This window comes from Papio anubis, chromosome 12, assembly GCF_008728515.1.
Source record: "Papio anubis isolate 15944 chromosome 12, Panubis1.0, whole genome shotgun sequence".
Lineage (NCBI taxonomy): Eukaryota > Metazoa > Chordata > Mammalia > Primates > Cercopithecidae > Papio > Papio anubis.
In genome coordinates, this window is record NC_044987.1 from 9,597,402 (window position 1) to 9,620,833 (window position 23,432).

Below are 23,432 nucleotides of genomic sequence, written 5' to 3' on the forward strand. Positions count from 1 at the left end.
GACCCTGAGGTCGAAGTTTCTACCAGCTGCAGGACCTGCTAACATCAGCATGGCCTGCCCAGGAAGGAATCCTTGCCTGGCCTCCACGGGCCCTTTTGACTCAAACATTCTGTGAATTAAGGGATAGTTTAATTTATCTAAGGCAGAGGGTTCTTTAGCCTGTCTTTCTAGGGTGAACAAATCACCCCCAAAGAAGGGTTCCTTTTATTCTTTCTGGGAAATAGATGAGGCTGTGCTATGCCAGACCACTAACTTGATGAGTACTAATTGTGGTAGACTGTATTCTCTAAAGACAACTGCAACAAGATACATCCTATTCCTCATGCTGTTCTTTCAATGTGATGTTGATACTCCTTGGAGAGATGGAGTGGGGGGGGGGGTATTTATGTTCCCTTCTCTTAAACCTAGATGAACCTTTGCAACTGCCTCAGTTGAGAGACTGCAGTGGCTGTGATGCTGCTTGCCTTCGAAGGGCAGGTAATAAAAGGCAACACAGCTTCCACTTGCCTTTTGCTGTCTCTTGAATGCTCACTCTTGGAATCAAGCCGCCATATTGTGAGGAAGCTCAGGCTACATGGAGCTGTCACATGGGTCTGGCCAAGACAGTCCAGCCAATCTCTCAGCCAACAGCTAGCATCAAAGCCCAGAATGATGACAGAACAAGCCTTTGGATGATTCCAGCGTCTAGCTTTTGAGTTGCCCCCACTGAGATTCCATGGTGGCACCTCATGGCACAGAAACAAGCTGCCCCACCATGCCCTTTCTGAATTCCTGACCTGCAGAATAAATGATGTTAAGCCATTCTGTTATGGGTGATTTGTTACATAGCCTAGAAATGGGACACCACTGGAATTAACTTGGAATATTTGCTGTTTCCCTCTCAAATCCAGCCTTCACTGGCCTTGTCTCTGAAACTTCAGACTTTTAGACTCTTCCCTCCTCAACTGGTCCCTATCACCCTGAGCCTGCCTCCCCCTCTGCTCTTCTTCCTTTCACTCCAAAAGGTAGGATCCCCATGTCTGAGGCCACCCTGGTAAACCACTCCCTGAAAGGTCATTTGAATCTTTCCATTTCAGAGCCCTGAGACCTGAAGAAACCTGTGTTTCCTGGTTCCTCTCTGTAGGCCCAAGCCTGTGTCCCTGCCAGGGAGCTTTCCTGGATGTGGTGGCCAGAGCCAAGGTGCCCAGCTGCCCTCAGGGATCGGGGGGATGCGCAGGCCTATTTCCCCCCACGCTCTCAGCTCTCATTAAGGTTCACGCTCAGCTTGCTCCTCATACTTGACTTATGAGGTCCCTCTAACCTCCGATGCGAGGAGACATCGATTCTCACAAAGGTCATTATCTTCTAGTCTGCCCCTCCGCCCACCCCCGCCCTACCTCCTAGGCAGGCTTTCCTGGAACAGGATGGAGGAAGGTACCCTTCCCCCTAAACCCTGGCCTGGAGATCTGACGGCTCCTCAGCAGGGCTGCAGAGGAGGTGCCCTGGGAGCCCAGGCCCGTCAATCACAGAGGCGACCGGCGCTGAATCGCAGGCCATTAGGCGGGAGGGCCGGCGCCCTGCTCACTCACCAGGCAGCCATCGGCAGGATGTTAGCCGATCATAGGGCGGCCATTCTTATGATTTATTCAAATACTCATTACAGTCAATCTATTTTTACACAGAGGTGAAGATGTGCGCTGATAACGGTTAATCATTTATAATTCCATGGACTGGTTGGAAGCCAATGTACTATCAAAGTCGTGGCGGCAGCAGCTCAACCTCAGGTAGCCCCATAAGGAGGGTGGGGAAACTGCCCGCCCAGGGCAACTCAGTCATCCAAGTAACCCTTACTAAAGAGCGAGTAGGCTGAGGGTGCAGTGGGCAGACTGAGAAGTAGGAATCCTGGACTTTACCCGCCAGGAGTTCACGGCCTCGCTGGAGAGGGCATGGTAATGTGACAGCCAGAGGTGGGGACGGACGCAGGGGACACAGGCAGGGGCAGCGTGTGTGAATGCTGCGGAATTTCAGACAGGGAAGAGATCGCTTCCAGCTGGCATTACCAAGGAAGGCTCCATGGAGGAGGCTGGACTTAGGCCGGGTCCCACAGGTGGGTAGACTTTTGCCAAGTGGGGAGAACCAATATGAGCAAATAAGCCTAAGTAAGAGGTCAAGCTTTTACTGGGCTGATGGAAGGGAAGCGGTCAGCAGCATTTCCTTTTCCCTCCCTCATGCCTCCCCAGAAATAACCAGATGTAAAAGCAAGTGCAGGCTATAAACTTGGCCCAGTTTGAGGACTGATGTTGCCACTTCCTCCCCTCACTGCCTCCCAAGCTTAGCCCACAGGCGATAGTGGCTGGGGTCTGGGTCGGCCTTGCAGACTCAACAGCTTCCTTCTCTGGCACTCATGACACATGTAACACATCGAGTCCACCTTAATGCACAATCAATATAGTCTAATTAAATAGGATGTCATATTACAGGGCCTCTTTGTCACATTCAGACATAATCTAATTAGAGTTCCACTGTATTTTATATTCTGACTAGCCCTTTGTTGAGTGTTTCTCTTGCACAATGCATGGCTGTTAAAGATCAGGTTCAGGGCTGGTCTTTAACCCCTAACCTTATTGAGTCAGCATGGAAAACGCCAATCAAAGTTACTTACAGTTCACAGCCCCTTTTCCAGTGAGCGGCATGGAGGATAGAAAGCCTCAGAAGTCCTGCTCCAGACTTCACCTGCCAATGAAAGAAAACATCTTTATAGACTGTGTAAGATGCTGCAGAAGTGAAAGCCAGGGTGGGGATGGGGGTAAACCCAGAGGTGGGTTTGGCTCAGGAAAAAGGCCAGGGCTGGCAGCCATGTGCCCGCAGTGCTGAGTGAGAAAGCTTCCTAGCAAGGGACTCCTGGTGCAAAACCATTATTGTTTAGAGACCTAATAAGGGCAGTGAGAGGTTCACGCCCTCCTCTACCTGCTTGGTGCCTCCATTTCTTAGGACTTGTATTTCCCTTCCCTATAGGGCTACCAGAGGAGAGAAAAGGCTCATGGTTGTCACGTGCCCTGAGCTGACCAAGGTAATAATCATTTACGGGTGCCTCCTACCTACTGGAATACCCCATGCAGGGGAACAGAGCAGAAAGGCTCCTATGAAACTTTGCAATCTAGACAGGGAAGGCTGCAAAAGGCAAGCAAACAACAACACTGACCCTGTTGTCTCCTGCAGGAATATGAAAGTCTTGCTGCAGACGAGAACTTGCAAGTAAAGGTGAAGAGTCCAATAGGGCAGGAAGAAAAATGTGCATGGAGAAGAATGATGGGGCAGGACAGGAAAGATAAAAAAGTCTGCCTGCTTTTAATTCTCTTTCTGGAGTAAAACAATTTTGTAAAAATAAAAATCGTCAACACATATTTATCAGTTGTCTGCTCTGTGATCCACACATGCTGAAGCAGCACAAATAAAATCTATGGGTTCTGTTATAAAAGCACTGCCTCCACATTGCTGGGGAAGGGAGATCACCCACATAAAAGAACCCCCAATAAGGCCAGACTGTATACAAAGTTGTGCTAAAGTGTACAGAAGCGATGCCTATTCTCTCTCCACAGAGACACGAAGTCTGCAAGAGTTGCAGCACTCAAGGGGTTTTCATGAGGAGGTGGAATTTGAATGGTGTCTTGGTGGACCGGACAGACAAGAATTGGCTGGTGGGAGGGAGGGAGAGGGCATTCCAAAGAAGGGGGCTATCTGAGCAAGGGTCAAGAGGCAGAAGAGCATGGATGGTCCTGGGATGATGCAGAGACTTGTCTGCCTGAAAGACACTAGAGGAGAGAATAATGCCAGCTCAGCAAGGTGGGGCCAGAGCATTCGGAGGTTTCAGTGTCAGGCAATAGAGGGCAGGCTAGCCTGTGGGATCACAGAGACATGGAAGGTTGTTCAACAAGGACTTGACATAATGTAAACCCTCACATGTCCCTGCCCTCTTTAGTACTTTCCCTTTAATTAAGACAAGCAAGCCTTTTTGGAAGAAGGTGGAATTTCAGTTAGAAGATTCAGGGATGGGGTGTAGTGAGATGTGCTGAGGAAACCAAATTGACTCTCTTGTTCATGATGACTTCCTTGAGGCAAAGGCACGTCCTCCAGGGCTGTCTCCTTACACGTGCATGATCAAGACTCATAGCTCATGGATATGCCTCAGAGGCAGGACCAGACCACTGGACTACAAACCATTGAGGAAAAGGACCATGTCTTCTGCATCTTTATATCCCCAGAACCTAGCAGAGTGCCCAGGATGTGCTGGGTTCTCAATAAATATCTGCTGAAATGTTGAATGGTGGACTCTTATCATTCCAACCAGAGGCCACCACCAGCACCTCAGAACCAACCCTCGCCTGGCAATGGGTTCCAACTTGTATTATTCTAAACTACTTACATATTACTACTGAGCATGATATGAACTTGGCACATGAAGTCTCTAGATTGAATTACATGGAGCTGTATGTTCTATCCCTGCCCTCTGGGACTGTCCGTCTGAGACACCTGTGACTTGAAAGAAGATATGGCAGACTTTCCAGGTGCACATGATGCAAAGCTGAGAAAAGCAGCTACTGTGCTGGAGGGATAGATTCAAGATTGTTAGAAAACTTTCAGCAAGCTGAAAGAACAGGCCAAAAGTGAAAAGTCCATTTTTCCTCTACTGGCTTTTATTTCTTTCACAGTAACATCATGACAACTACAAATGAAATAATTTTGAAAATAAAGAAAAAATGCCCATAATCTCATTACTCTAAACCATAAAATTAGTATATCCTTCATCCACATGCAAACCCACTTTTTTTTTTTTTTTTTTACAGACTCTTTTGTAGAAAAGATTTGACAGGAATATGTATACCAAATCCCACTCTTACATTTAAAACATGTATTGAAAAAAAAAAAAAAACCAGAATGGGGTGACCCAGTTTGAAAAAAAAAAAAAAAAAAAGACTTGGATTATTTGATTTAAATCCAAGCTCAAAATGAGCCAGGGTGTGATATTGTTGCCAAACTCACTAAATGTGATCATAGCTTGCAGTAATAGCCATATGGTACCCAACTGAGGGTTGAATGATCTCCTCCACTCTGAACTTACCAGTTTGTATTAGTTCTATATGTAGTTTTAGCATATTTTAAGAACTTTGACAATGATAAGTAGAAAAGAGAGGAGAGAGAAGATGTCTAGTGGTTAAATTGTGGGTTAGAAGTCTAGTGGTTCAAAGGATAGGCTCTGGAATCACACTGGACAGGTTTCGATTCTGGTTTGACCATGGGCAAATTACTTAATGCCCCCATGCCTGTTTTTCATCTATAAAATAGGGCTAATGCTAACTCCTCCTCTGAGGGTGGCAGTGAGGATGAATTACTTAATATACTGGAAGGTTCTTAGAACACTGCCTCACACAAAATAAACACTCGCTGAATGTTAACTATCTTTCCTGTTGTGGCTGTTTTCAGTATTTATTAGGAGGCCATGAGGCAGAAGATAATGGAGAAAAAACTAGAGATGCATCTTCCTTGTCCCTGTCAACCACTGGTCCTTGCTCTAGTGACTAAAGCAATACAATCCTTCTCCCACATGGTATTCCTCCAAATATTTGAAGAAACTATGTGAGACGGGGACTGTGTTGCTCTAGAGGATAGGATTAGGACTAACTTTAGATGTTAGCGGAAGCCAATCTGCAGTTCAACACAGGAAAGAATTCTCTGGCAATGAGAACCATCCAGAAATGAGCGAGGCTTCCTTGGAAGGTAGTGAACTCCCAACACTGAGAGGAGAATCCTGCACTGGGTGAGAAGCTGCTCAAAGCATGTTTCCCCGATTTGGGTTTCAGCCATCAGTAAAGTGTTGAACAGCATTTGAAGACTGATAGTGTTGACACACTTGTATTTTGATAAAATATTAATAGCATCTTCTCTCACCATCATTTCATGAAATAATTCAACTCCCCCAAAATAAAGAGTGCAAAATCTCACAATAAAGAGCCATCCTTTGAGAAATACAGCATCATTTTTCTCTCTCTCTGCACACGTACACCTGTGTGTGTAGGCACATGCAGTCTCTACACACTGTACTTATGTTTCACTCATCAGTATGCACCACTGAAAAGGTCTTCCTGGACTGGCACTACCCCATGGATGCCTGTTGGGGAACCATCCATGTGCCTGATGTTTTAGGGCCTTCCAAAGCCAGCTGTCTGTGATCCACACAGGCAAATAATCATGGCGAAGCCTTTCAACTGTGCAATAATGCAACCAGAATTTGAACTCAGGCTTGTCTTACTCATCGTGAAAATAAAATGGAATCATAAATGAGATTGGCAATCCACATTTATAGATATGAGTGAATTTATGAAATGGTAAATGAGGAGGGAGTTGAATGGTCATGCTTATTTGGAAAAGAGGTGGGGAAAGGGATAGAAGAAAGCTTCCCATAGGAGGTAGCGTGATAGAACTTGTCTCTGCATCCTCAAGGATAGCTGTGCAGGCATCTATGAAGCATACCCAGGTAAAGAGGAAGATGAGCTGGGGGTTTAGCAAAGCCATAGGTCTGACACAGAGAGCACCAGACCGGAGGCCAGCCAGACACGGGTGCATGCCCTGACTCCGTTATTAACTTACTGTTTGATCTTGGAAAAGGAACTTTAATCATTGTATGCCTCAGTTTCCTCATCTGCAAAGTGATAGAGTTAAACTACTAGATCTTTGAAAAAAAAAAACCACATCTGACAATCTCTGAGAGTGCCCAAACTAACCCTTCAGGGAGGGCGCTAAGTCTCTTGCTAGCACGGTATATCATTGAGGTTAAGAGTAAAGATGCTGGAGTCAGTTTCGGGTTCAAGCCAGACCCATCATTTACCTAACCCTAGCTTCTATGAACCTCAATTTTCTCATCTTTAAAAGCGTGCTAACAGTAGCACCTTTAAATGAGATGGTGCATGTACAGCATTTTGTGCAATGCCCAGGACATATTAATAACTTAATTAAGAAATGGCTGCAACTCAATAGGAAAAAAAGAGGCAAATCCAGAAGACTGAGGACTTCTGCATTCATCCTGCTGCCCATGACACGTTTTCCTATTCTTTCCCAAGCCAGACTTTGGGGATGGGGACCAAATTGTGACAACTCCTTCTTGAACACCAAGAGTCTCTCTGGATGCTCCTGTCCTCTGCAAAGCCCTCTGTAGGCCTGTAAGCCAAGCTTCCAAAAGAGAAACAAAACTTGGGTGGAAAAATCTGACTGAGATAGGCCATTCCAGGAGCAAACACCTGATGGACCATTCGTCCCTCCAACAGCATATCTGCAGCTCCCACCATATCTCACTGAGTCCCTGCTCTGTTCCACCTCTATACCCTCATCTCCTGACAACGCTTTGCAGTTGCTTACACTTGTTCCATGAGGTTGTCAGTCAGGCACTGTGAACCCTGACCAGCAGGCTCTAAATGACACAATAGCCGCGTAATTAAATAGATATAATTACCTAGTGCTAACTTCTTGGCTCTGAGACTCTTATGTATCCAGTACTGAGGGTACTACACAGCTTTCCACAAAGCCCAGTGGGCCTGGATGCTAATTCCACACTAGTCCTCAGCCCCGTGGACCACAGGCAGTGCTGGGCACCCAGTTGCAAAGGACCTGGAAAGGGTCCCTCTGTGACACTCCTCAGGCCCTGCCCAGGCCAAGTCTCAACTCTTGGGCCTGGACCTGTCAGTGTAAGTATGAACATGAAGTCCTCTTAGGAATGTTGGCACTGGTGGGTTAACCTTAATATTTATCCCATATGGGAGAAAGAACTGGACACACTTATGACCTTTCTATGCTAGGCAGAAGCAAGCAATTTACCCTACAAGCCTGGGATGGAGAGACTCACATACACTGAGTGGTGTGGGCTCACAGAGTGGCCTGGTCTCAGCAGAGGTACACCCTCGAGCATGAGGGTGGGCCTGCTCACAGGCAAGCCTCCCTAGCCCCATGGACATCCTCTGTGGTGCTAAAACACCAAGACCCAAGACTTGCTAATTCTCCCTCACAAGAATCGCTGCTCTTCTACCCATCCCATTGGCATTGACCCAACTCTCCTTGTCTCCAGCCTCAATCTGTTTTTGCCCATCCACCCTACCACCCCTGCCCTGGGAATCTTTCTAAAACACAATTTCAATCATGTCCACGTCTCCCTTAATACCCTTCCATGACTCCTCGTTGACTGGCAGAGGTCACCAACTAGCAGCCCCAAGGTTGACTCTTGCCTGTCCAGTGTTTTTATAAATTCTGCCAACATCTAAACCTTGTGAAATTTCACATTTAGAAATCTGGATTCCTAACTTTTCTCCAGAAATTGTATGGCCTAACCATGCCAATTCTGCATTTCCACATGTCGATCATTGGATGACGGAGAGTATCAGCGGCCTCCTTTTAACTGGGCACATGTCCTCCTGTTTGCCCCATAGAGAGAAGGCAGGTGTTGCCCCGGAAGTCTCGGGGCCAGACACCTAGAGGCTGATTGACACTGCCTGCTGAGCAGTATCGGGTTCAAGGTGATAGCGTGGGGGTGGTGGGGGCGTCGCATTATGCTCTCAGCTGTGCCGTACTCAGCTGCAGGCTGGAGGAGGAGGGCCAGGAAATGCCAGCACTGCTCCCACATGGACCCACCAAGTGTCCCTTCCTCTCACCTGGGCAACTCCTCCACTCCTAGTTGGGGAAGAGCTGGGGAAAGGTCTTACTGCAGTTTCCCAGGAATGCCAGTGGCCAGAAGGCAGGTGCTGAAGGCCTCCCTTCATTGCAGACACTTTCCCCACCCCCAACTCTGTAGCGGTTGCACCCCCTCCCTTTATTTCCATCCCACTCCTCCTATCAAAGCCCTAACAGCACATATTTTGTTAATTGTACAAACCTAATGGGGGAATGCATTGGCAAAAAAGGGTAATGACCATCAGACCAGCAATAAAACAAAATTAATGGCCCATAGGAAGAAATCATGTCCACTTAATCCTGGCTCTGAAACTCTAATAGAATAATGGAATGCCAACCGAGGGTTTTTTCTCTCTATGCAGATTGCTTACACCATGTTAATCACTTGCAAAGCAGGCCACATACCACTCCAGCTCACATGACCCTCCAGGGAAAGTAGCAGACCAGAAACATTCAGTGCAAGGCTCATTACTGACATGCACCATGCAGCAACACCTTCCCTCCCTCCCCCAGGTGACTCCAGGACAGCCAGTGTGGGGTGTCATTGAGAGCCATCAGGTGTGGTGGGCCGGAAAGCAAGACACATAAGACCTAATAACAGCAAACGTTTATTGAGGGCTTACTATGTGCCAGACACTGGGCTTGCTGAGCCCCTTCTATGGACTGCATGACTGCCACCCATTTTCATCCTCTATCGCTGCATGGTGCAGTCAGGTAGCCAATGGCCACGTGTGGCTTTTAAAATTCAAATTCTAACTAATTAAAACGAAATGAAATGTAAATTCAGTCTTCAGCCTCACTCGCCACATTTCGAGTGCTCAATAGCACACGTGGCTAGTGGTTGTGATACCGGACGGCTCAGACAGAGCATGTTTCTGTCATCATGGAAGGTTGTGCAGGACTGAGTTGCTCTAGAATGTTAAGGCTATTGTATCTTTTTTGTTTAACTGATTTTGAAATAAAGGAGGGGAGAGGTGCAGTACGCTACCCACGGTCATGCCATGCCGCTGATACATGGCTGAGCTGGGTTCTAACCCTCGTCTAACCCAACCTAGCTCCAGCCAGGACCAGCAATGGAGGCAGCAGGGGGCCTCCTGAGCCTTTCAAGCCTGGTAGAAAGTCTCTTCTGCTATCTGTGGCTCCTCCGGGGCTCTCTGAGAAAGTGCCTTTTGCGGCAGGTGCCACAGACCCAGTAAGGTCAGTAATTGTTCAAAAGGCGTTAGTGAAGAAAAAGGAATATTGACTTAAGGGACAGCAGAGAATAATTAAGACACCTTAAAAATGTGCGTCCACTTTTTACATACTATATACCCAAAGGAAACAAAAGTGGTGACTAAAGCAGATACTTGTACACTTCTGTTCATAGCAGCTTTATTCACAGCAGCCAAAAGTGGGAGCAACCTAGTGTCCATCAACAGACGAATGGACACAGTGTGGCATGCATGTGTCTACATCCAATGGAATATGATTCAGCCTTAAGAAAGAAGGAAATTCTCACACATGCTACAACATGGATGAACTCTATATGATTCTACTTGTATGAGGTACCGAGAGTGTCAAACTCAGAGGCAAAAAGTAGACTAGTGGTTTCCAGAGGTTCAGGTGAATGATGAGGGACTGGGGAGTTGTTGCTTAATGAGTACGGAGTTGCAGTTTTGCAAGAGGAAAGGCGTTCTGTGGATGGATGGCAGTGATGGTTGCACAACAATGCGAATGTACTTAATGTCACCAAACACTAAGGCTCATTACTGACATGCACCATCTAGCAACCCCTTCCCTCCCTCCCCCAGGTGACTCCACGACAGCCTGTACAGGGTGTCATTGAGAGCTATTGGGGTGCTTAAAAATGCTTAAGATGGCAAATTTTATATGATGTATGTTTTACCACAATTAAAAAATATGTATATATGCCACCACTAATGTCTCCCAATTTCTATCAAGAATAGTAAAAATAAAGAGCCTGAGATCTTTAGGAGTAGGGGAAGGAGCAGCTCATCAGTCCAAGGAGAAGATAAGGGAGCCAAGGCCTGACAGACAGAGCAAGGAACCCAGAGCCTCCCAGCTCCAATGGAGAGAAGTCAGGGGAGAGGCTGCCAGGGAGGAGGGCCTATGTTCCTGAGGATGGGATGGCTGGGCCAGCCTCCAACAAGGAAGGCAACTCCAGAAAGCTGATGCTGGAAAAATGAGCAATGATTTAGGATTTGGAAAAAAAAAAAAAAAAGCCTCGTGAGGGTAAGAGAGGGGGCCAACTAAGAGTATAAGAGAGTATCTACACTCCTAGTTGTACCGTCTAGAAGTATATCCACAGCAATAAAACAATAAGCAGGAAATCTAAAAGAAGAGGGGAATAGGAGGAAGAGAAACAGATGAGAGGATCTGGGCACCTAATGTGATACAGCAGTAATGGTTTGGCGTGTTGGAAAGCGGGTAGACAGGACCTAGGAGACAGCGCTTGTCCTGATAGCGTTACGACTCTGTGCACATTGCCTTAACTCTCTGAGCCTGAGCTTCCTCATCTATTCAACCCAGTGGCTGTACCAGAGCAAGAAGAACCTTAAGGTGGTAGCGGTCCACAAATCCCTGGAAATTTTATCCAGAATAGTATTTGTGTGTAAGTTTTTCTGGGGAGAGGTTTACAGATTTTACCAAGATTTCAAGGCTGTCCACATCCCCTGAGAGGTTAAAAATCAGTGGAGAAGACACTCACTAGGTTCACATTCAGCCAGAAAGTTCTACAATTCCAAGAAATCTTGGACCAGACACCAGTAAATCTTTGGGGAGTCAAATAAATCCAGATGTTTATTCCTGCCTTGCTTGCCACACAGACATATTATAAAAATGAAATGAAATAATCATATACTTTGAAAAGTTAATATTATGTGTCTTGTGCAAGTAAATATTGCTGTTGTTGATTCACAGGAAGCAAGAGAAATTCTGCAGCAGGCAGAAAGGAGACGGCGAGAAGCCGCTCCTCTGCTTCCCGAACAAAGGCAGCGTGAGGAAGGGATGTGAAAGTGCCACAGGGTGATCCCTGGGCTTCCCTCATTTGGTTGGAGATGAAGAGGCCTTTAATTCCCCTTGTGGAGAAGGGTCTAGCTCAGAGAAAAAAAAGAAATACAACCTACCCAGGAGGTGCAGCCCAGAGCAGAACACACGCATCTCTTTGTGCTAACAAGTCCTCATTTTGCATCCGGCTTTACTTCGGAGGAAATTTTCAACCGTGTGACTGAGAAAAGTGACTGACTCAGGGGAAAACAGCACAGGCAGAGGACGGTATTTGGCACCAGAGAGCCAGCCCCACACTGGAAGTCCTGCATCATGACTAAGCCAGGGTCGCCAGGCCAGAGGGGACATTGCTACCACGGGCTGTGCCCTCCAGGAGTAAGCCAGCCCAGAGGCAGTGGGTCGGGAAGCTGGAGTCGGGGGCAGCTCGGTGCAGAAGTCAGTGCTAGAAGTGAGATGGTTGGACCTGGGCAGACTCTTAGAGATCATCTATCTTGACCTCCTCATTTCACATTTGAAGAAACCGTTCAGAGAGTGGTGGAGACTTACTTGGAGAAGTCCAGGATTGGAAGCCACACCAGTAATTCCCTTCATTCATTTACAAAATGTTTTCTGAGCATCAGACCCTTCACTAGGCTGGGGATCAATGATGAACAACAATTCCAGTTCCCTGCCCTCAAGGAGCCCACAGTCTAACGACGGGACAGACAACCAGCTGACTTGGGAGTTAAGTATGATTCAGCAGCTATGTAGGTCCTGCAGGGCGGGTTCCCCCCACCAGCTGTTTCAGAACCTTCTATTAACTCCCCTTTGGGGCAGTTACATCCAGACAGGGGGCATGGCGGGGGTAGGCCACACTTTCTCAGACCAGTGCTGGAGGGAGTAGAAGGAATTTCGCTATCAAATCCAAGCCAAGCTAACAGTCATTGGCATCTCAGAAAAGGTGCTGTCCAGGCAGCCAACCGAAAGCCATTGGAGGGAGCACCCAGCACCCAGCCCCCGGGGGAGGGAGATGGTCCCCACTCCAGCAGGCCTGCCACAGGCCTCTCCAAAGGGCACCACGGCACTTCCCATTCATTATTCCCTAACTCGCCTCCGGGGGGAGGTCCTGAATATTGTTTCATAAATAACTTAACAAGGCTCCAGCTTGTTTCACTGAGGTTAGGCAGATGTGTACGGTGCTGGCTGATTATGAGGGAATTTGGCTGTGCTGAATGGTTCTGGGAGGCTGATTCTCTGCGGAGGGGTGGCTCAGTGGAGAAGACAGCCAGTGTCCCCACCTGGATCTAGGATCACAGCAGGATGCTGAAAGAGCATTTGTTTCCAATTGTTCTTAGCCACTAATTTGGCTCCAGGGTATAACACCAATCTGAGAACAAACGGAGTAGGAAAACTGCCTTTCTGAGGGAGGCCCGATTTCACCATAAACACGGGAGGGGCGGGAGATTTCCTGAGTTCACAGCACAGGCCTCCGCCTCCTGGGCAAGGCCGGCAGCTTCAATCTCCAACCCGGAGTCGCCCTGGCTGCATGGCCATCTGTCTGCCTCACCTGCGCATGGCTCCTCCAAGGGGCTCCAGCAGAGGACAGATTACTCTGATGGCAGGTAGATAAAATGGGATCCCTCGCTAGCAGTAACTACCTTGAACAGTCTCTCTCCTGAGCAGCTGACAGTCTCCACCTGGCACCTGCCAGCCACAGAGCTTGCAGGTGGCACAGGCTGGATGGGCTGGCCGGGGCAACTCCCCAGGCATGGAGGGGCCAGGGAAGGCCCTGTTGAGGCAGGACTTGCTGGAAGAGCCCTCTGTTGGGCTGCAGGAAGGTCCGCCGGAGACACCCGTCAGTAGAAGACACAAAGGCAGCTGTGTTTCTGACCAACTGAAGAGCTAGCAGCGTCCAGGGGCAAAGGGGAAAAGCTGTGTGGGTAAGGCCGCAGCAGCCGCTGCCTTGTCAAGACTCATGTGTGAGACCGCCAGTAACAAGAGGCCCTTCTTGTCACTAAATTGCCTTCTTGTGGCTTCAAATAACTGAATCAGAGAACTTTCAGTGGGACCCTCTTGAAAGCCAACGAGGAGATACCATGCCTTTACCAACCCTTGTGGCCTTCACTCACAGCCTCCCAGCAGCAATGTCATAGTTTCTAACCCAAAAATGCCTTCCTCACCAGCGTGTGATTTAGCTATTCAATAGCTTCTTAGATTCAACATAGTATAAAAATACTGGAGGAAAGAGGGCAGTTTTGTTTTGTTTTGTTTATCTTCTGGAAGTCAAAGTACACGCCACGTAATCTTGGCGTTCAAGTTTATGAACCTTGTTCAAAAAGAAAAGTCTCAGGCTCTTGCTGATGGCGTCTTTCCTCTGCTCTTACACATATTGCTAACAGACTAAGTTACCTGGTACCTTGAGCCTCAGCTGATTAGAAGTATTAAAAGAGGTCCTGGCATGGTGTCTCATACCTGTAATCCCAGCACTTCGGGAGGCCGAGGCAGGTGAATCACTTGAGTCCAGGAGTTCGACACCAGCCTGGCCAACATGGCAACACTCATCTTTATTAAAAATAGAAAAAGTTAGCTGGGCATGGGGTAGGTGCCTGTAATCCCAGCTGCTCGGGATGCTGAGGCAGGAGAATCACTAAAACCAGAGAGGTGGAGGTTGCAGTGAGCCAAGATTGTGCCATTGCACTCCAGCCTAGATGACAGAGCGAGACTCTGTCTCAAAAAAAAAGGACTGAAAGAGGAAGAGTGTGGGCTTCCCCAAAAGGTAAACTGAGGCATGGAAGGTTGGCCAAGGAGTAAGCTAAAAGGCAACCCAATGTGTCATTAAATGAGGCTCAATCATGTTCCAGGTAATTTACTCAAGAACACAGGGAGGATGTCCACTCGTAATATTTACAACATCCTCAGGGTACTTGAAATAAACCGTTAGCCATCTAGAAAATCCCAGATGAGAATCCTTCTTGGTGGTTCCAGGCTGCCAGGCTCTTCCTGTAGGTTGTCTGGTGTGTTCAGAAGCTGCTTGCATTCACTCCTGACTAGGCTCGTTCATTCACTCAACACTCATGGACTCCTCCAGTTGCTGGGTCACCCCAACAGTGCAGAAAGCAAGATGAAAGCAGAGACACCTTTTGATGCAACACACACACACACACACACACACACACCAGGAGCACCTATTACACATTAGGTGCCTGACAGATGCACATTGTACAGATGTTAGAAAAGGCATCTGGAAAGAGCAGAGGCAAGACAGTCAGACTGTTCTTTAACCTAGTCCCTAGGTACTTAGGTGAAAATTTTTGTGAGAAGGGGCTATACTCATTCGGGGTTCAACTAAAAATATCACATGATGAAAACATCAAACTGCTCTGCCAAGACAAACAAAAAGACAACATAGCCTCAAGCCTGAAAAAAATGTGGAGAAGATCCCCCCCAGGGCACCTCAGAGAAAGGTTGAAGGAAAGGCCTCCGTGGCAGTCCCAGAAAAAATTCCCCACTGGAAGAGAGCAAGGAGTGTGGCTCAGGATGAGGAAGGACCCATCGCCGTGGCCCCAAGGCAGTTGTCACCCCTCTGTGGGCTCAGCTTCCTCATTCAGACATGGAACAGTTTGGGGCCATCAGTGTCTGAAGTGCTTCCGGCTTCCAGGTCAACAGGTTCCCAGCTTTGTTCAAGGGCCGATTCTGCTTGCCCCCCTGATTTCTTTTCACTGCAGTTTTGAAAGGCATGATTCTCATCAACAGTTCCTCTCCAGGCACCGGCCAATCACCCAAAAATACACATTCGATTTCTTCCTAACCGTGTGAGGTCTCTGCCTCAGGTGCCCAACCAGGCGACAGCAAGTGGTTCTTCTTCCCTTCCCCAGCCGGGCAGGCAGTAGGCTGTAGGTCATGGCACTACTGTCATTTTTGGGGACAGGAAGTTTTTATGAGACCCACAGGGGGTGGTGGGGGAGGAGGAAGGATTCCAGCAACCTGCCCTGAAGAATGCAGGTTAATAATTTATATGTGCATTTGAAAAAAAAACCCTACTGAAACAAATTGCATACAAATTGTGTGACAGTCGAAGGAAATGTGCCAGTGTTGCTCAGTGAAGCGTAATAAATATATGCAGCCCATAATAACAAGTTACTTAAACTCAGGGCACTATATGATTTATTAATTGTCTTCTAATCCTTTCCAGCTACAACTAAACCAAGAGTGTGGCAGCATCTCACATACTGACTTACATGCCTCCAACACCAAACAACGTGGCTGCCGTCAGCTCTCAGGTCCACTTTTCAGTCTGACCCCCAACTCTGCAGACGGGCCTGGAGCATGGTAGGCTGCTTAGCAGACTGCTGTTCTCACCAAAGGGGGTAGATGTGCCCCAAACACACTGCACTTATCACATGGATGCCACACACCTCAAGCTCATTTTGCCTAGAGTTCCCCTCACCTGGCTTCCCTTTCCCATCCACCTCTCCCATTGCCATCAGTACCAAGGTGCCCCTGGGTGGACACTAACCCCAGTAGAACATAGTCCACTGTCTCCTGGGATGCCCCAGTGCCAGGCTCACAGCCCCAGAGTCCACTCCAGCAGCAGCTGGGGAGCCAATTAGATGGTGAGAATTTTTTTTTTTTTTTTTTTTTTTAGACAGAGTCTCACTCTGTCACGCAGGCTGGAGTGCAGTGGCGCGATCTCAGCTCACTGCAACCTCCGCCTCCCAGGTTCAAGCAATTCTCCTGCCTCAGCCTCCCAAGTAGCTGGGATTACAGGCGCCCGCCACTACATCCAGCTAATTTTTTGTATTTCTAGTAGAGTCGGGGTTTCACCATGTTGGCCAGGCGGTGATTCGCCTGCCTCAGCCTCTCAAAGTGCTGGGATTAGAATTAGAACAGAAATGGGAGCAGAACAAAAAGTCCTGCCCTCTCTCTGGGACGCACTGACCCAGCAGCCTCACTGACCCAGCAGCGAATGTAGGATTTTGCTGCTGTGTCCACTGGTTGGGTCTCCGCCCTGTCCCTAGTGCTACAGATGCTGGCCTTTGAAACTTTGGAGGAATGTCCCCTCAGCTTTTGTAGTCAGAAATACTGCTTCTGTGTATGGATGGATGGATGGGGAAATAGAACAAGGTCGGATCCTAGGTAAGGTGTGACGGGAGAACTGCAGAGACTGGGTTCAAGAGGTGAAATGATTCCCCTGGGCCGATTGCCCCAGTGACCTGCCATTGTTTCCTTCTCCCCCAACATGCTTCTCTCCGGCCTTCCCATCTCACAATGGTGCCATCTTCCGCCAGGTACCCATGTCTGGAGCCATCTCCGATGCTGCCTCTGCCTTCTCCCTCAATCCCACACCACACCGGTGGGGATTCCACGCCTAAAAAAGACTTTTGAAATCCATCCCTTCTGTCTCCACTGCCACTGTGTAATTCGGAGCCCAGGGGTTGGAAATCAGCCGCTCTTGGCAGAACGCAGCCCCAGACATTTTGTGGGAATTGCACAGTGTTTTTGTGTTTTGTTTTGTTTTGCTTTTAAAGAGGTAATATGGAACATGGTTCAAAAATCAAAAAGTGTAAGAAGGTAAACACTGAAATGTTTCCCTCCCATTCCTGTCTCCCACCTGTCCAAGCAAACACAAATATAGATTCTTGTTTTTCCCTTTTTAGACACACTTTTTATGAAACTTGGTGAGTTTTTTTTTTTTTTTACCTTTTTACACATATTTTGGAGATCTTTATCAGTACAAAGAAAACTTTCTCATTTCTCTTTTTAAATGAATAGTATTCCATTGTCAGGAAATTCCATAATTTAGTAAGTTGGTCTTCAATTGATGAATATTGGGTGCTTTCCAATCTTTTGCTATTACAAATAATGTTACAAAGAATGTACTTAGACATATGTCATTTCCTGTATGTACAAGAATGTCTTTAGGATCATTTCCCCAACATGAAATTGCTGGGTCAAAGGCATATGATTTATCATTTTGATGGTATTCGAAATGGCCTTTCAAAGGGGTTGTGCAGATTTACACCATAAGACAGTGTTTCCCCAGGGCCTTGCCAATAGAATGTGATATCAAATTTTTTGGCTTTTTGCCCATTTAAAAGATAAATGAATAATGGTATCCCAGGTTAGTTTTAATTTGCATTTCTCTTACTATGTGCAAGGTTGACCATTGTCTCATATGTTAAAAGCTATTTATATTTTCTTTTCTGTGAATAGTCTGTTCACATTCTTTGCCCATTATTTTTTCTATTGGGTTGTGTTTTTGTTGTTGTTAATTTTGGGGAGCTCTTCATATATTAGGGAAAATAGCCCTGTGATATGAGTTGTAAAAATTTTTCCCCAGTTTGTCATTGTCTCTTAACTTTGCTTATAATTTTTTTTTGAGATAGAGTTTCGCTCTTGTTGCTCAGGCTGGAATGCAATGGCGTCCTCTTGGCTCACTGCAACCTCCACCTCTTAGATTCAAGAGATTCTCCCACCTCAGCCTACCAAGTAGCTGGAATTACAGGTGCGTGCCACCACCCCCGGCTAATTTTTTGTATTATTAGTAAAGACAGGGTTTCGCCATGTTAGCCAGGCTGGTCTCGATCTCCTGACCTTAGGTGATCTGCCCGCCTTGGCCTTCCTAAGTGCTGGGATTACAGGCGAGAGCCACCATGCCTAGGCTGCTTATAATTTTTGATGGTACTTTAAAAATTTTTAGTTTGAATGCCAACAGGTTGAGAACCAACATTCTCCCACTGGCTGCAGCCTCCACTGCTCCCTATAATTTTGCCGTTGATGTGCTTTACCCTTTTTGATTGCCAGCCTGGACATGGGTGTGACACCTGGAACTGCCACTACCATCTTGTGACCCAGAGGAAAACCAGGTGGAAAACAGAGCTAACATCCCGAGGATGACAGAGAAAGAAACTGGGTGCTTGTGGACGTCATAGATCCCCTGAATTTCTCCAACCCTAGAGCAGTCCTGGTACTGAACTTCATAACACATAAGAAACGAAATGCCTCTCTCTTTAAGCCTTTTGGGGTTGGATTTGCTGCTACTTACAGTCTAAGGCTTTCTAACTGATACACATCTTGACTGCTCTTCTTACAAAGGTCTGGTCCCCTCTAATCCATGCGCACTGCTGCTCAGGCCAATATTCTAAAATATAAACCTGGCAGTGCCACTCCCCATCTAAATATATGCACTAGCTCCCCATCTCCTGCAAGATATCATCCAAGTGTCTTAGCTCTCACCCTGTCCCTGCCTACACCACCCAGCCTTGCTGACACCTCTGCGCTTTTGTTCAGCCTGGCCCTCCTGCCCTGAGTGCCCTTTTCCTCTTTCTGCTGTCTAATTCCCAGGACACTCTGTTCTGGCATCACCTCCTACAAGCAAACTTCGGAACAAGTTCCTGTCCCCGCCCCCTCACTGCCATGCAGCACCCAGAGTCTTCTCTACGGCTGCACAAACCCCAGTGTCCATGCATGTTTTTACAGGGCCGAGCACCCACCCCACTCACTTCCCCATGAGTTCCTTGAAGGCAGAGACAAGGTCTTATTCACTTCTGCATCCTCAGTACCCAGCTCGGGGGCCAGCACAAGCTGGTGTTCACGGGGTTTGCAAACCTGAATGGAGCTCCCCCGTCTCATCCTGTTTGTTCCCACAGATGCCCCCTCAGGCCTCCTGCATCCAGCTCCTCAGAACCAAAGCCTTCCCACCCAAGTCCACATCACATTAAAGAGCAGTTAGAAGAAAGGCCCTATCCAAATCTGCCTGCTCTAAGAGGAGAAGCAGGTGACCTGCTGAATCACCAGATCAAACAGTGCCATCTGCCTCAGCATGGGCTTATGCCAGGGTCCCCAGTGCCACAGCAAATCATCTAGTGCAACAGAAAGTTGAGGTTAGGAGCTGGGTTCCTAGCCACTTACTAGCTCATGAATTCTGACAAATTACTTAACCCCTTTGCAATTCAGTTTCCTTATTTGTGATGGAGGGATCAGGAGGCCAGTGTGAAGATGAAATTAGTGTAATTGTCTCACATAGAAAGTGCTCAGTAAATGACAGCTATACTATTCCCCCTCCTAGGTTCATAACCACCTCCCTAGGTAAATGCGGAAAAGTCCACGCAAAGTAGACCCCAAACACTTCCCTAGGGTGGGTCTCTTTTCCAGCTCAAACAGCAGTATGAGGACCACACAGCAAAAATATATTCATGGGGCAAGCACGCAGAGGGAGAGCCGATGTGCACTGACACTTCCTGTGTGCCCGCCTGCGCTAGGCACTGTCACTTCCTGTGTGCCCGCCTGCGCTAGGTGGCCTCCACCTGTTTCCACGCACATTCCTCACAACAACCCCACAAGGAAGTATTTGTAGCTGGCCTTGCAGTGAGGCTTAGAGGAGTTAACAACTGCCTAGTGTGAATGTCCATGGCCATGATCCTGGCTACGTGGAAGCGTGAAGATCTGAACCCAGCCCCACTGGGCTCCCGCCTGAGTTCTTTTCCTTGTCGCATGTTGCCTGCAAACTACATGGAGTGAGAGCTGGTCTGGCAAATCTAGGACTTGTGATCCCTGCTGATTAAGCCTAATAAGGTGACCAAAGAGGAGCGTGGAAGGAGAGAGATCCAGGAGTGGGAAAGGAGGGGATGAGAGAGTGGAGAGAGAAGCTCCTAGAAAAGGCTTCTCTCCTATCACCAGCATGCTGTTGTCTGGAGGGGTGTGTGTGCACATGCCTGTGTGTGTGACTCCACGGGTGGGTGTTCCTGCATGTGTGTGAGTGTGACTCTGTGTGTATGACTGGGTGTGACTTTGTGTGTGTGTGTGTGAGAGAGAGAGAGAGAGAGACTGTGTGTGTGTGTGGGTGTGTGTGTGTGTTTTGAGGGGACAGGGAGCCTTTCCCAGCCTGGCCTCCTGCCTACTTTCATGCACATGCACATCCTGGCCACACCGAGCCTGAACATGCCCCATGTGAACTCCGCGTGTGGTCAACAGTGGGAGTCTTCACCTATTAATACGCCTTTAACAAGGCCCCCCTGTTGCAGGCTGTTCAGGCCAGCCACGTGACCTCAGTGGCACCAGCTCTGTTACTAGCCCCTGACTGACCTGGCTAGACTGCTGAAGGGACAGCAGTGGGGAGGAGGGAGGGAGGAAGCACCTTCACAAATGCAGTGGGCTTCCCTGGACAGGGCTTCCCCAGTCCAGAGCGCTGGGGCAGAGAGAACTCTGGGAAAGGCGCCTCTGCCTGGGCGTCTCTCAGTTTTCACAGACATCCAGAGCACAGGGGAAAACACACACCCCTTCTCATAGGAGCAACACTTTTGAAGAAGAGGGAAAGCAGTGGGGAGGGAACGAGGGGAGAAGGGGCAGGCTGGGTTCTCAGCCTCGATGCCTCCCCAGCCGGGTTTCTCAGGCCCCCTCAGCATCTGCCAGGACTCGCCCTGCTACCAGGACTGCCCTGAGTTTCTCTCTCCTCTCCCTGCTGGGTGGAGGCAAAAGCAACTTACCCCATCTGACACTGTCTATGGGAAGGCAAACGGGGCCCAGAGAAGGGCCCAGGGTCACACTGTGGCCTGTCAGGAGCAGACGGACTCGAAACCACAGGTCAGGCCTCTCCCTGCCTTAGTCCTCTGGCTACTCATGGCTCTGAAGTCCTCTAAGCCCTGGTAGACAACAGCTGTAGTTAAGGATTTTCTCCTTGAGCAGGACAAAAGGAGTGAATCTCATGGGACCTGACCCAAGGTGAAAAAGAGATATTGTTGTTTAATGTAAAAACATCTCCACAGCCGGGGTAAGCCTCATTTTCTGTATTCTTTAAAGCTTTTGAGGACCTAGTGTTCTGAAATCAATCTGGAGAAGCAATGAAATTGACCAATTCAAGTCAGCAGCAAGCATGGACTGCAAGGCCCTTCTTTACCCATTCCTTGGCTTCTCTCGTGTTGGCAAAACCAGACGCAGAGACTAAACGACTGAGCGCTGTAAGTGACCACCTAGGCCTGAAGAAGACCTAATCATCCGGTCTTGCCAGGGCCTTACTTCCAGTCTCTGCTTTTAACTTATGAGAGGGTAATGGGAAATAGTAGTTAGTTAGTTAGTTAGTTAGTTTGTTAGTTTGCTTGTTTGTTTTGAGACAGAGTCTCGCTCTGTTGCCCAGGCTGCAGTGCAATGGCTTGATCTTGGCTCACTGCAACCTCTGCCTCCCAGGTTCAAGTGATTCTCCTGCCTCAGGTTCCTGAGTAGCTGGGATGACAGGTGCGCGCCACTACGCCCGGCTAATTTTTGTATTTTTGGTAGAAACGGGGTTTCACCGTGTTGGTCAGGTTAGTCTTGAACTCCTGACCTCAGGTGATCCGCCTGCTTCAGCCTCCCAAAGTGCTGGGATTACTGGTGGGAGCCACTGCCCCCGGCATGGAAATAGCAGTTTATATCCTGTGCCTGCCCCTGCTTTTCTAGCTGGATGACCTTAGGCAAGTTATGCTCATTTTACAGGCGAGAAAAGTAAGGCACGAATGGATCTCAGGTCAGCCTGAGTCATGGAACTGTAACATACACAGTGCTGATTCGCCAAACTCACAGTCGTGAGCCCTCTCAATGGCCCCCAGCCTTTCAGCCATTCTAGCCTTGATTAGAAAACCAATGATTACTGCACTAACTCCCAAGCCCCGTCTTCCTGGTGGGGGAAGAACAGCCTTCTTGCAGCAAGCTGATATTTGGACAATCCGAGAGCCTCCCAACTGCTCCGGAAGACGTGGCCTTCCCCTCCCAGGACCTAGCAACGCTGCCAAAACAAGAGGAGAAAGCGTCCAACAAAAGTTTGTTTTCATGGAGATTTTATTTCCTTCGCGGAGGCTCTCCCACCACAGATTTCTCTTTGTTGGAGCTTGCATTCAGAAGTCACCAGATACACAGCCCCTGACCCCGCAGGCCCTCGGGGGATCTCACGCCTTTATCTCTCCTCCCAGGCCTATAGGCTGCCTGCTCCCCCTCTCAAAAGGCCCTTTGAGCCACTATGGATAGAGAGGGGTTCTCAGAGTGGACAGAAGCCTTGGAGGGGCTGAGCTGTCCACATCAAGGTGGGGAGGGGAGAGAAGAGAGAGAAAAAGAGAAGGAGGGTGGAGAGGGAAGGACTCTGTGTCTAAGGGTTGGCAAGGAGTTAGAGAGGTTGTACCCCATCCCCTCCACCCCTCAGGCAGGGGCTGTGTTACTGGATTGAAGGTGCAGATGCTAACTAGGAGGTGCTGACAGCAGGACGCAGACCTCACAGGCTGGTCCCCAGGGTGTGGCTCAACTTGCACCTAGGCAGGGCCAGCCCAGGCAAAACTCAGAAGGGGATAAGATTTGTCTTAGGTAGAGGAGCCTTTCCTTTTTGCCCTTTTCAGGATCAGCTGTCCTCCCAGGTACATAGTTTAGACCTCTTACTCCGGCTGTCACTCTCAGCCAGGAGGAAAAGGAGCTGACAACACCAATCCATGCCCCAGAGCAACCCCTCTGAGTAGGGCATTCAAAAGACGGGGAGAGCAAGGGAGTGAGAGGGAGAGCAAGAGCGAATCACAAGAGGAAATGCTGAGCTCTGAGGAATAAACTGGGAATGGTAGAATTTCAGGTTCAAGGGCAGGTGGGGCTGGGAGGTGGCCACTCATGGAGCCTACTCAGATGACAGCCTAGCTCTCCTCGAAGCCTCCAAGAGGTGGGTCCTGACATGGGATGGCACAGCCTGGACCTTAGGGCCAGGCAGAGCTGGGTTTGATTCCCCATGCTACAATTTGCTAACTTTGTGA

General features: G+C 48.3%; 1 protein-coding gene across 3 annotated transcripts in view; it reads right to left on the reverse strand.

Annotated features, from left to right (window-relative positions):
* PKNOX2 (PBX/knotted 1 homeobox 2) overlaps positions 1-23,432 on the reverse strand; it is a 273,857-nt gene that overhangs the window by 195,850 nt on the left and 54,575 nt on the right. For all 3 annotated transcript variants that reach the window (XM_031652823.1, XM_031652824.1, XM_031652825.1), the window contains exon 2: positions 2,642-2,712. The gene's annotated coding sequence lies outside the window, so the exon portion shown is untranslated. The remainder of the gene's footprint in view (positions 1-2,641; positions 2,713-23,432) is intronic.